The sequence below is a fragment of the Chiloscyllium punctatum genome, chromosome 40 (genome assembly GCF_047496795.1).
Source record: "Chiloscyllium punctatum isolate Juve2018m chromosome 40, sChiPun1.3, whole genome shotgun sequence".
In the NCBI taxonomy this organism is placed as follows: Eukaryota; Metazoa; Chordata; class Chondrichthyes; order Orectolobiformes; family Hemiscylliidae; genus Chiloscyllium; species Chiloscyllium punctatum.
This window is the reverse complement of record NC_092778.1, coordinates 12340245-12354877: the sequence shown is the minus strand read 5'-3', so window position 1 is coordinate 12354877 and position 14633 is coordinate 12340245. Positions and strand designations below refer to the sequence as shown.

General features: G+C 40.1%; 1 protein-coding gene across 1 annotated transcript in view; it reads right to left on the bottom strand.

The window, feature by feature from the left end:
* Window positions 1-14633, bottom strand: part of ap5z1 (adaptor related protein complex 5 subunit zeta 1) — a 67328-nt gene that overhangs the window by 45675 nt on the left and 7020 nt on the right. The window lies entirely within an intron of this gene.

Genomic DNA, 14633 nt, shown 5'->3' with positions numbered 1-14633 from the left:
CACACCCCATTCTTAAATATCTCCGAATTTGTCAGAAAATATAGTTCAAAAATTTAAATATCAATGCTGCCAACACAGTATGGGTTCCTGCAGCACTGGGTTCAATGGAAGCCTTTCTCGAGAACTTAGTAAATAAACAATGAAATATCAATCAGCAGCTCATACTTTCCAGTTTGAGGAAATGCTTCATGTCCATGGAAAGGGAGAAGTGATTTACTAGAATGATTCCAAGGATAAGGAGGTTCAGCTGATTGAGAAGACTAAAGAAGTTAACTGGGTATTAAAAATTATGGAATAACTAAGAAGAAACTTTTTACTGTAGATGTGTCAGTAGCCAGACATCACGCATTTAGGGCAAAGAGCCGGAGGGGAGATCAAAAAAAGTGAAAAGTTAGGATTAGGAATCCATTGCTTTAAAAAGGATTAGAAATCAAATCATAAGTAACTTTCAAAAAGGAATTGAAAGAGATGGTTATGTTTGTGGCAAGGTGGTAATGTCAGTCAACTACTAATCGAGAGGTGCAGGCTAATACTAGGTACCTGGGTTCAAATCCCAATATGACAGCTGGTCAAATTCAAATTCAATGAACAAATCTGTATTGAAAATTAGTCTCAGTACAAACCATTCAGTTCACTAATGTTCTTTAGTATATGAAATCTGTCATGCTTATCTGGTCTTAATGCTACGGCAGACCCACAGTAATGTGGCTGAATCTTAACATCTCCCCCAAATGGCGTGGCGAGCCACTCAGTTCAAGGGTAATTAGGAATGGACAATAAATGTTGACCTTGTCAGTAATGCCTATACCCCATGAAAGAAAACTTCTGCAAAAAAAATGTACTCGTAAACAAAGAATGAGGGGGGGGGGATCTTCTAGAAACATAATTTTATGTTTTTATAAGATAAGGGAATAGATAAGGTAGACATCTGGCCTCAAAATTAGGGGGAACAGATTTAGGACTGAACTGAGAAGGGACGCCTTCCCCCACAGGGTTGTGAATCTATGGAATTCCCTGCCCAGTGAAGTAGTTGACACTACTCAATAAATGTTTTTAAAGCTAAGACAGATTTTTTTTGTTTGAACAATTAAGGAATTAAGGGACATGGTGAGGAGGACAGATAAGTGGAGCCAAGGCCACGAAAAGATCAGCTATGATCTTATTGAATGGAGGAGCACGCTCAAAGGGCCAGATGGCCTACTCCTGCTCCTAAGTTCTTATGCAAAACCACATGAAACATACAAGGGAGTGGGACTAATTGAATATTTCTAAAAGACAGCATGTGATATGCACATACATACACACACACACTTTTAGATATATTAAAAAGGCCTCTTTCTACTTTAGATATTCCTAACCAATGCCTTCAATGAAGAGAGATAGAAGGGGTTTCCCTGCATACTTATCAGACAGTAAACCCTCTGTCCACACTGAAAGCAAAGACAAAAAATACAGCACATTTTATTCAGAGGACTCCTCTATACTGATAATGCTTTGTTTAATTTCTCATCCAAAAATTCAATTATAAAACTTATGGATTGTCACTCCCACACCTGTAAGTTGTCCTCCCTTACTATAAGCATAAAAATAAGTTATAAGAAGGGAGTCACATATCACTCTTGATCACTTTAATCATGCACCATTTGGAATTGGTTAGTGCTATAATTTGCTGGAGAGTTTGCACCAATATTGGAGCCACACTGTTCCCAAAATTGTCACAAATGTCAAAATGTAATTAAACTATCAAGATGCCCAATTTACTTAATTGTCTAATTCAGTAGAAAAAGGAACACACCAGGTTTTTGTCATTAAAAGAGAAAACAATTTATTGTAACCAAGCAGATCTTAACCAATGACAAAAATGAAATGAGTCGATAATTTTGACTACATACTTTAAACGTTACCCCTTTCAAATGCCCACATACAGTACACACCCATACAGGCACAGAGAAACTAACAAGACAAATATTATAGATGGTGGAAGAAAAGTCAGGGAGACAGTTCTACATCACCAATCCAAATATCAAAATTGTTCTCAATCCTTTCACTCTTCAATAGTAACACAATGTTACTTGCACAGCAATAATCACACTTTAATTGACTGGTTGGGTTTTAGAATGTTTCCTTTGGTTAGAGAATGATTTCTTTCAGTCTCTGAATGGAGGATTTGTTGCTCTTTTGACAGAGATAGTAACTTTACTGAGTGAGAGAGCAGAGATATTCTGAAGGTTTCTCTTTGCTTCAGTTTACATTTCTCTCAGAGTCTGTGTTACTGTGCAGCCGAACCAGAGGGTTGTTACTGTGCTGTAATCTCCTGAATTTACAAAGAATATGCCTATTTATCTGGACCCAAGATCCTCAAAAATGTAACACTGAGGCATTCCTCAGTTAGCTGTAGTTTTTGTCCCCCCATTTGTATATTATTCCTTATATATTTTCCACTTTTAGAAGCAATATCCAATTGCCTCATTTCAGGCCAAAGTCCAAAAGGAATGGTCTCTTACTTGCCTCTGTCCTTGAAAGAGATGAAACATTTTAAAAAATGTATTTCACAACAAGGTATATGGCAGATAGACAAAACACAGAAACCTAGCCAGTTCCTCAGACAACCTATTGATAAGGTTAATGGTGCCTCACTTCTGTCGAAGATTAATTTATTAAAAGGGTACTGGCAACTTAAGTACATCTTATACCATCTTTTATGATCTAAACCTATTCCATCGTTTTTACATGAGGACATTTTTACGATGTAAACAATTTTTACATTAAATGGTTGAATCAATAAACCTCAACTGAACAATCTCAGTTTGAGCTTTAAATTTTTCAACAGAAGTTGCTGGATTATGGTCACCAGCTCAGTTGGCTGGACTGCTCTGCGACCCAGAGTAACACAGATAGTACAGGTCCAATTCCTGTACCAGTTGAGGTTACCATGGAGGTTCCACCTTCTTAACCTTGCCTGTCACCTGAGGCATAGTGATGCTCAGGTTAAACATATCACCAGATATCTCTCTCTAATGAGAGAACAGTTCTATGGTCCTCTAGGACTGTCGTGACCTTTACCTTGTGTCAAACAGACTTCAAAAATGCTGACGGGCCAATAACAAGCTCAAATTCTTTCTGCTACTGCCAAGTACTACTTCTGATATTGATTCAATTTCTTAGAAAAATATTCCACTGGCTTCTCTATTCCCAAGTCCTCATCTTGCAACAAGTTTGCACATACCATCCAAACCACTAGCATTAACTGGCAATTTATAAAAGGTTTTATAAAGTCAGGGTGGCCAACACTGGTTCATTTATCGGAATTGTTGTCAGGTTCTCAAAACTGCTTGACATTCTGCTGATCATATACCTTTGCTAGTTTTCATAAATCTGTTAAACAATACAACTATTGTGTCAGAAGGAACAAATTTTTGATAAAACCTATAAATTGTCAAAACTTTTGCAATTTATTTTAGGAATGGGGAATTCTATTAGAGCCTTCACTTCTGCTGTTCTTGGCAACATGTGTCCTACAACATGTCTTAAGTAACTTCGCAACACTTTTGCAAATTCACCCTCAATGGGATTACTAAGCCTGCAAATTGTAGTTCTTAAGCTGGTTTTCTAGTTGTTTTACGTGTTCTTCCCAGGTATTCCTGTGTATTGCATGGTGTCCAAACAAATTAGAGCACTTCCGCTTTGACTTGATTCATATGTCTTTGCAATGTATCAGGAGCATTTCTATACCCAAACAGCATCATTTCACAATAACATAACCTATGTGGTATAACAAAATACAAATAGTACTTTAGCTGTTGATGGTACTTGCCAGTACCCTTTTAATAGATCAATCTTCGACAGGACTGAGGCACCAATAACCTTATCAATAAATCGTCTGAGGAACTGGATAGGTTTCTGCTTTCTTACTGCATTTACTTTTCTGTAATCTTTACAGAATCAAGTTGACCCATCAGATTGTGGACTAACACTACTGGTGAACTGCAGTTGCTTTGATTAAGGATTAATCAAGTGATTTGCCAGCATGCACTGAATCCTCATTTTCAATTAAACTTGTTTTTTTAGACTCAACCAATAAGGATGCTATCTTGTCAGCAATGATTCTCCTAGTCTACATTATGTCTGTCTAACTGAGTACTTTCAGATGTATCTCTATACATTTCCTGGTAAGTCCTCAGTAATCTTACTAAATCTTCCCATTGTCCTCACTTTAAGTAGAGAAATCACATCTAACCTTCTCAGTGTGCCTCTGTATTGGCTAATCAAATTGTAGCAAGTTCACTTTGTGAACTACCTACCTCACTCAATGTTTTCGGCATTACCCACTATTTCTTATGATCGGGCATTTCTATCGGGTAAGTCACTTGACTAACCCTTGTAACTACCTTATATGGACCACTGATTTTGTTTTCTGAGATTCACCTGGCCAAGGTAATATGGGCATACTTCAACCCTGCAAGAAGTGTTTGAGCTGTAGTATGTTGGTATGCACATTTTAGTTTTGTTCATGTGCCTGACAGTCTCTAGATACATGGACATAATCCAACATTAAAGGACTTGTTTTTTCCTTTAAAAATTTCTCTTTAATCAAATATAATGAATCTTGTCTCACGATCATAGACTAATTCATATGAGCTGAAACCAGTAGATTCACTGGGGACATGATTGGTAGCAAATGGTAAGAAAACTAACCCTTTGTCCCAATCCTGAGTGATTTTGTAATCACAGGCTGTAATAATTGTTTTGAGGGTCTGATGGATCTCTCCAAAGCTCCGTGTGTTTGTAGATGATGGACAGTTGACTTTGTTTATACCCATAATGCTGGTTATGTCCTGAACATTTTGAGACGAAGTAGGAACCTTGGTCAGATTATATTTCAGTCCATTCTGAGTAAAACAAAAAAAGTTAATTTTTCCACTATCCTGCGATGAGTATCCTTAAAAAGGAATAGCTTCTGGAAATCAGGTTACCATATCCATAAGGACAGTGTCCTGCTTTTGTTTTCAGCAATTGTCCTAGACAATCTACTAAAGCTCACAAAAAGGTTGTTCAAAAAACTGGTGTAATATTAAAAGTGCAGGATGGTTGACATGTTGAGGCTTTCCTACAAATTGACATGTATGACATGTTCTGTGGAACTGCACTACACCTTTGTGAAGTCTTGACCCTGTAAAATGCCTGTTTAATGATGCTTAAGTTACTACGTGTACTGACATAGGAATTTCTTGAGCTACTCGCAATATTTCCTCACAAATTCTAGACTGTACCACTATCTGCTGAATGACCATCCATTCCTTGTTTGCAGGTCAATGAGACTTTCTCTACTTCCTCAAAAGAACTGTTTTTTTAACATAATAACGCTTCAGAACTCCTTCAGGCTCAATATGGGCTGCCTGTATTCATTTATTTAACTCTGGGTGTGCTTTCTGAGCCTCAATTAATGAAGGCATGTCAAACACTTCTTTTGAAACATCCCAATGCTTAAAGGAAGTTTCAGCCGTTCTAACATCGACTTGTCATATTACTTTGACCTCGACCGATGAACCACATTTAGCCACTTGCCTGGTCACCACAAATGATGAAAAAATACTTACCCTGTAACTTGCTTGAACTTTACATGATTATGAATGAAGCCACAAACTTCGCTTCAGTTAAACCATTCCCCATTAGTAAATAAACATGATCCATGGGTAATCTCTTAAAAACGCATACCTCCACTGCTCTGGACTACAAGTCACATTCTAATCTGGTGGAATAGTGTAAAGGTAACAGTCTCTCTCTCAATGTCAGCAAAACTAAAGAGCTGATCATTAACTTCAGGAAGCACGGAGGGGGTCATGCCCCTATCTACATCAATGGAGCGGAGGAGATGCACCACTGCTTGGTACAGCGATTGCTCTGCCCAAAACCGTAAGAAACTACAGAGTTGCGAACACAGCCCAGTCCATCATGCAACCCCAACCTTCCAGCCATTGACTCCATCTATACTGGTCAATGCCTCAAAGTCCCTTCCAACCCCAGTTATAATCTCTTCCAAAACTTGTGTCAGGCAAAGATATAAAAGCTTAAATATGCATACCAACAGGTTCAAGAACAGCTTCATCCCTGCTGTAGTCAGACTTCTGAATGGACCTCTCAAATTTCAAATCTAATGCTCATTTTTGTGACCCTTCTTTGCAGCTATAACTTGTATTCCTCACTCTGATCTTTGTATATTGCAATCTGCCTATACATCAAAACTTTTCACTGTACTTAGATACGTGGGTCAATAATAAATCAACTCAAAATTTTACTTTATACAACAAAACTGGGATTTATCTACCACTTATCCCCAATTTCTCCAGCTTTCAATGCACAATTTGATAACAAAACTATGTCTTTCACCATCAAAAGAATGAGTGGCTCCTTGGACTCAGTTTTGGCTTTAGCTGCAGCACTTGGAGGAAGAAAAAGGTCGTCTTTCCTATTGACAAAAATCCTTAATACTGTACCTCACATCTATTCTATTCAGCGTTCCTGCATTCATAACAGATTTTAGCTCCAGTTGTCTGTTGTTATTAAAACTATAATTTGACCGTTAGTATTTGCCATTTTAGTTTCTTTTTTAAGAGTGACTCTTACAAACCCCAATAAGTCCCCTAATCTTCGTTCGCACCTTCCAGAAATATGAACAAAGGTGTCCCACTTTATGATGCCAGAAACACTTAGGCCTACTTTACACCTCCACCCTCAGTAAATTTCCTTTTTGATCTAAAGGGGATTTCTTGGAACATTCCCATCCATTCGTTCTTCACCCCGGCTACTGGCCAACCTCTTTCTCTCCCACTTTCTATCCTTTTCAAATTTATCAGAGTGACAGTAAAAAGGTTTAATTTTAGAGATCAGCCATTGCTGCTGCCTGTTTAGCAACTGTAACCCATAATCCGTTGGGCTTCACTGTGGGTTATTACAAAAGGCAACGAGCTTTTAAAATTTCAATAAGAGAATGATCTCAATGCCGAATAGTTTTATACACTTATTAAAATTTCTTTCTTTAGACCTTTCAAATTCAATTTAGGTTTGTCCAGACTGTTTTTCCCAAATTTCGTCTGTATGTTTCAGTACCTAACTCAAATGCGCCTAAAGGAGCATCTTTTAATTCATGATAATCTACAGAAACCTCCTGTGACAGAAATGCATACAATACCTGTGTTGCACCCACCATCCGGCTTTGCACGGACAAAGAAGAGTTCTCATTTGGCCACGTCACTTTACTGTGTCATTTTCTCAAATGAAAAACAATGCCTCTAAATACATTTCCTCAAAATTTTGCAATTATCTATACAAATTTCCTTATTAGGCCTTAGATTATCCTCAGTTTCTATTGATATCTGACTTTTTAAACTGTGCCATTTTAACACACCTTATTGGGATTGTATTATAGACCCCCTAATAGTCAGAAGGAAATTGAGAAACAAACTTGTAAGGAGATCTCACCTATCTGTAAGAATAATAGGGTGGTTATGGTAGTGGATTTTAACTTTCCAAATAGACTGGGACTGCCATAGTGTTATGGGTTTAAATGCAGAGGAATTTGTTAAGTGTGTACAAGACAATTTTCTGATTCAGTATGTGGATGTACCTACCACAGAAGGTGCAAAACTTGACCTACTCTTGGGAAATAAGGCAGGGCAGGTGGCTGAGGTGTCACTGGGGGAGCACTTTGGGGCCAGCAACCATAATTCTATTAGATTTAAAATAATGATGGAAAAGAATAGACCAATCTAAAAGTTGAAGTTCTAAATTGGAGAAAGGCCAATTTTGACGGTATTAGGCAAGAACTTTCAAAAGCTGATGGGGGGCAGATGTCTGCAGGTAAAAGGAACGGCTGGAAAATGGGAAGCCTTCAGAAATGAGATAACGAGAATCCAGAGAAAGTATATTCCTGTTAGGGTGAAAGGAAAGGCTGGTAGGTATAGGGAATGCTGGATGACTGAAGAAAGTGAGGGTTTGGTTAAGAAAAAGAAGGAAGCATATGTAAGGATAGATCGAGTGAATCCTTAGAGTATAAAGGAAATAGAAGTATACTTAAGAGGGAAATCAGGAGGGCAAAAAGGGCACATGAGATAGCTTTGGCAAATAGAATTAAGGAGAATACAAAAGGGTTTTTACAAATACATTAAGGACAAAAGGGTAACTAGGGAAATTGGGGCCCCTCGAAGATCAGCAAGGATATGGAATATATATAGACTATAGGGAAACAGATGGTGACACCGTGCAAAATATCCATATTAGAGGGGGAAGAGCTGGATGTCTTAAAAAGCATAAAAGGTGGATAAATCCCCAGGACCTGATCAGGTATACCCTCGAACTCTGGGAAGCTAGAGGAGTGATTGCTGGGCCTCTTGCTGAGTTATTTGTATCACCAATAGTCACAGGTGAGGTGCCAGAAGACTAGAGGTTGGCTAACGTGGCCACTACTTAAGAAAGGTGGCAAGGACAAGCCAGGGAACTATAGACCAATGAGCCTGATGTCTGTGGTGGGCAAGTTGTTGGAGGGAATCCTGAGGGACAGGATGTATATGTATTTGGAAAGGCAAGGACTGATTATGGATAGTCAACATGGCTTTGTGCATGGGAAATCATGTCTCACAAACCTGATTGAGTTTTTTGAAAAAGTAACAAAGAAGATTGATGAGGGTAGAGCGGTGGATGTGATTGATATGGACTTCAGCAAGGCGTTCGACAAGGTTCCCCATGGGAGATTGATCAGCAAGGTTAGATCTCATGGAATACAGGGAGAACTAGCCATTTCGATACAGAACTGGCTAAAAAGGTAGAAGACAGAGGGTGGTGGTGGAGGGTTGTTTTTCCAGATTGGAGGCCTGTGACCAGTGGAGAGCCACAAGGATCGGTGCTAGGTCCACTACTTTTTGTCATTTATAAAAGTGATTTGGATGCGAGCATAAGAGGTACAGTTAGTAAGTTTGCAGATGACACCACAATTGGAGGTGTAGTGGACAGCGAAGAGGGTTACTTCAGATTACAAAAGGATCTAGACCAGATGGGCTAATGGGCTGAAGTAGCAGATGGAGTTTAATTCAGATAAATGCGAGGTGTTGCATTTTGGGAAAGCAAATCAGGGCAGGACTTATACACTTAATGGTAAGGTCCTAGGGAATGTTGCTGAACAAAGACCTTGGAGTGCAAGTTCATAGCTCCTTAAAAGTGGAGTTGCAGGTAGATAGGATAGTGAAGGCGGCGTTTGGTATGCTTTCCTTTATTGGACAGAGTATTGAGTACAGGACTTGGGAGGTCATGTTGCAGCTGTATAGGATATTGGTTAGGCCACTGTTGGAATATCGCACGCAATTCTGGTCTCCTTCCTATCGAAAAGATGTTGTGAAACGAGAAAGGGTTCAGAAAAGATTTACAAGGATGTTGCCAGGGTTGGAGGATTTGAGCTAGAGGGAGAGGCTGAACAGGCTGGGGCTGTTTTCCCTGGATCGGAGGCTGAGGGGTGACCTTACAGAGGTTTACAAAATTATGAGGGGCATGGATAGGGTAAATAGACAAAGTCGTTTCCCTGGGGTGGGAGAGTCCAGAATTAGAGGGCATAGGTTTAGGGTGAGAAGGGAAAGATATGAAAGAGACCTAAGGGCAACTTTTGTTTACAGAGGGTGGTACGAGTATGGAATGAGCTGCTAGAGGAAATGGTGGAGAATGGTACAATTGCAACATTTAAGAGGCATTTGGATGGGTATATGAATAGGAAGGGAGGGATATGAGCTGGGTGCTGGCAGGTGGGACTAGATTGGGTTGGGATATCGGGTCAGCATGGAGGGGTTGGACCAAAGGGTCTGTTTCCATGCTGTACATCTCTATGACACCAACTAAACAGGCTGCCCTCCCATATGCACAATTGTTAGTTCTGGCCTTCTCATTTCCATTACAATGCTCTTCCCTCATTTTTCTGCTCTTTAGAATTCCAACTCCTTTTCCAATTTCTTCAACTCCAATGTTTCAGTTTTTCATGTTCAAACTGCTCTAGCTGTAACTCAATATTAATAAACTCTAATGTCTCATGATAATATTTCTATAATATTTCTACCAAGCCCAACTGCTGAGATCATCCTTCAATCATCTCTGCCTTCAGCAGGCAATTACACTTCTAATTCATATGTTAATTCCACTGGCTACTTTTGCTACTGCGAATCCTCTTGGAAGGATGCCTGCCTTGAAGAAGTTTTCCTCCTCTCGCTACAAGAATCTCGGAGTCCCTCTCCCACTACAACCCCCTGGTCATTGCCTCTGCCCTGAAGCTCTTCACCTCCATCCCCACCCCCCATTCACCTACTGTACTCAATGCTGCTTTCTCCCCCACCCTGCAGGCACTCCGCCTCTATTCCTAACGAAGGGCTTTTGCCCAAAACGTCAATTTTCCTGCTCCTCAGATGCTGCCTGAACTGCTGTGCTTTTCCAGCACTACTCTAATAATCTAGAATCTGGTTTCCAGCATCTGTAGCCCTTGTTTTTACCTAGTTTTTTTTTAAACTTAGCTTTTGCCAGCCTTGTAAATCCATTATGGCAATACTGTGCTTCTAACTGCAATGGAGGCTTTAGCAGCTTCTAGTGCACCTAATTTCAGAATGCAAAACTTGATGTTTACCTTTTCATACTTTAGGACTTATGGCAACTCCAAACCCTAGAGTTGTCCTTGTTCTAAAAAGATCATTGCAAAAGAGCTCACTAACTGTGTTAACCATTTGCTTGAGAGACTGCACCGATATTGAGCCAGTGGGACACCCAAAGCTCTACTTACAGCATGCTGGTGAGCACAGCAATGAAGGCCCTAAAACATTGATTTTCACACCTGGAAGACACTGATCAGAGGGTGATACGGCATCAGCGGTGGGCCATTCAGGGCAACCAACGGCTATAGCAATTTGAAAGCAGACATCAAAAACAGGTGGCCTTGATTTACAGATTAAAAAATTGAAAGAACTACAGATGCTGTAAATCAGGAATACAGAAATTGCTGGAAAATCTCAGCAGGACTGGCAGCAACTGTGGAGAGAAATCAGTTAACATTTCTGGTCAAGTAACACTTCCTCAGAACATGTGAACATTTCCTCATTCCTATGAGGAATTATCTTATATTGCCCTGTACTGTGCTCCAAATTGCATACGAATCATCTCACAAAACTCAAGAATAGAAGCCATTCACAACCCAGGAACTGCCTGTACTGAAACCAATAACCCACAAATGTCACCTGATAACCACTTCATTTGCAGCATTTAAGGCAGAACCTGCCTCTTGTGGATTGGTCATGTCAGCCATCAGCAAATGTGCACCATATAAACATCCTCAATCCCCAAAGAATTCACTGCCTAACCATCAGCTTAGATAAATGGAAGGGTGCTGCCACACTTTGTAATTCCATTTACGGATTCTGGAAACATGAACAATCCCATTTTACTGGATTATGAATTGCGCCAATTACTATGAGAACTCTAAATAATTCCACACCCTTTTGGGTGCAGTCTTCCTGATTGCCAGGTTCAAATGGCAACTGTCTTATAGCCCAAATTTGTATCACATATCAAAGTATTTCTCCCTCTTTGGATACCAATGCAGTCATAAGCACAAATCATAGAAAGTGCTTGTTCTTGGTTGTTTGTGTAGGATGAATGGCAGCTTCCATGTTTTATAGCTGGATGGTCCCCCAAATTCTGTTTCACCGCATATCATTGAAAAACGTATGCAATTTTCTTTTCGTTACTAGTGTTGTAAACGAAGGATGCATTTTTCATTCTCTTGGAAATAATGATCAGCTATCCTGGTAAACACATCGCGTGCACTGCTTTCTCATCTCAGAGAGCCACATGCACAATTATTGAGTGACATTTACACTTTGGCTTCTCCTGCTGCTGTTCAGGAAGAATTACTGCTCAATCCCATTAATTTGAGGACACATATGGGAAGACATTTGTCACATTCATCAGATTCTACTCATTAAACTAAATCCATCAGAGGAATTGTAAATCATTCAGAACCCTGTTCAGTGCCATCTTTCTTTTCAGTTGCTGGCCTGTGTCTACAGTAAACGGAAGTTCTTCTATTCCCTTTTCCTGATCACAGGTGCTCATTAATTGGTTCAGAGTGATTTTCTGTTTCAAAAATTAAAGCATAATTTTTTTTTAAACAATGTAATTTCCAGCATTAAAATGGAGTGAGGATGGTTAAAAGGGGCTATGAAATGTCCTTGACAAACAAGATTAAAGGAAAACTCCAAGGTGTTTTACACATATAGAGCAAGAGGGTAGTTAGGAAAAAGGTAGGTCCACTCAGAGATAAAGGAGGGAATATATGCATGGAGCTAGCGGATATGGGTGAGGTCCTTAACAAAGGCAGAAGGACATGGTAGAGTCTAAAGAGGGGTACATGTTGATGGGCATATCGGATATATTAAAGAAAAAGGTGGTGTTGGGTGTTTTGAAAGTGCGAAAATAGAAAAGTCCCCAGAATTGATGGATCTATCCCGAATACTGAGGGAGGAAATTGCTGGGGCCTTGTAGAAAATCTATGTATCCTCTTTAGTCACAAGAGAGATCCCAGAGGATCAGAGAATAGCCAATGTTGTTCCTTTGTTTAAAAAGGGAAATAGGGATAACGCGGGAAATTACAGGCCAGTGAGCCTTACGTTAGTGGTAAGGAAGTTATCAGAGATGATTCTTAGGGAGAGGATTTACTCACATTTGGAAATAATATGGACTTCATAGGCAAAAGCAGCATGGCTTTGAGGGAGGGAGATAGTGTCTCACAAACTTGATTGAGTTTTTTGAGGAATTGACAAAGATGACTAATGGGAGCATGGTGATGAACTTTGACAAGGTCACTCAGGGCAGGCTGATAAAGAAAGTGAAGTTACATGGGATCCACAGAGAGCTGGTAAGATGCATACACAACTGGCTTGGTCATAGAAGATAGAGAGCATCGGTGGGTTTTTTTCTGACTGGAGCTCTGTGACCAGTGGTGTTCTGCAGGGATCAGTGCTGGGGTCCTGTTTGGAGGAGAACGTAGGTGGTCTAATTAGTAAGTTCATGGACAACACAAAGACTGGAGGACCTGCAGATAGTGAAGATTACTGGATATTGCAACAGGATAGAGATAGGCTGGAGACTTGGGTGGAGAAGTGGCAGATTCAAGTTTCAATGAGATCAGCTCTAATTCCTATAAACACCAGGGAGTAAACTGCAAACCTACCCCAGTTTTCTTCATGAAGACGATCCATTTATCCTTCTTGGGCTGCTTCCAGTGCCAGTCTTTCCCTTTAATTTCTCCCAAATTTTATATAGCAGCAATCGCAATAATGCTCTGTACAGTTGTAGCAAAACAGCCCTATCTTTATATTCCATCCCCCTGGAAGTAAAAGGCCAGAATTTCCATTTACCTTTCTAACTATTTGTTTTAACTGCACCTGAACATTTTGTTAACATGTAAAAGGATAACCAGATCTCTCTGTAATGCAGCACTCTGAAGTCTCTATTTAAATATTATTCTGCCTCTCCATTCTTCTGGCAAGGGTGAACAACCTCATTTTCCCACATTATACCCCATCTGCCAAAGTACTGCCCATCATTTAACCTAACAGTGTCCCTCTGCAGACTCTCTGTATACCCCTCATAACCTGCTTGCCACCTTTGTATAATCGGGAAATTAGGGCACAATACAGTCGATTAATTGCTAGTCTCCCCTACCATAGCATTAACACACACTTAGCTACTATTGTTTTTAAAACATACACATTGGCAGTGGGTGACAGAGAGCTCAGAGGGAACAATACGACAGGGAACAGAGTGGTAGAACGGGTGGGGGTGAAGAAATCTAATGAGGAGATTTGAGGAGAGAACATGGACAGTTCAGGTATGTCACAGGGCACTGACTGGAAGAAGATGGAGAAATTCAGATGTTGGTGGAGGTGGGGGAGTGGAGGGCTAATTGATAGGGAAACCCTATACAGGTGATGGGAATAGAGGTCAGTTTAGGGGACATGGTGTTGAGTTGGATGGATTAGATTCAACGGATTTATTGTAGTACAGTGAAAAGCTTTGTTTGCGAGAAGTACAGGCAGATCATACAGACCATAGGGTGCTTAGAGTGAGGAATGCAGGTTAGACCTGCACAGCAAGTGCTTATAGCAAGACCTACATTATTTGAAGTTAGAGAGCCTGTTGGTGAGTGTGTTCAAGTTTCTGTCCTTGAAGTGGTGACCTCCTTATAGGAGGTCCAATAAAGGCATAGAAAAAGTAGATAGCCAACAGCTTTCCTCCCTGGTAGGGAGTCTAAAACAATAGGGCATAGGTTTAAAAGGTGAGAAGGGAGAGACACAAAAGGGTCCGGGGGCAGCTGCTTCACACAGAGGGTGGTAAGTGTCTGGAATGAGCAGCCAGAAATGGCGGTGGAGGCAAGTACAATTTTGTCATTTAAGAAACATTTGGACAGGCACATGGAGGGGTATGTACCAAACACAAACAAATGGAGCTAGTTTAACTGCGAAAACTAGGCAGCCTGGACAAGTTGGGCAGAAGGGCCTGTTTCCGTGCTGTAAATCTCTGACTCTATGACACTGGATTGTGGTTTAGGGATT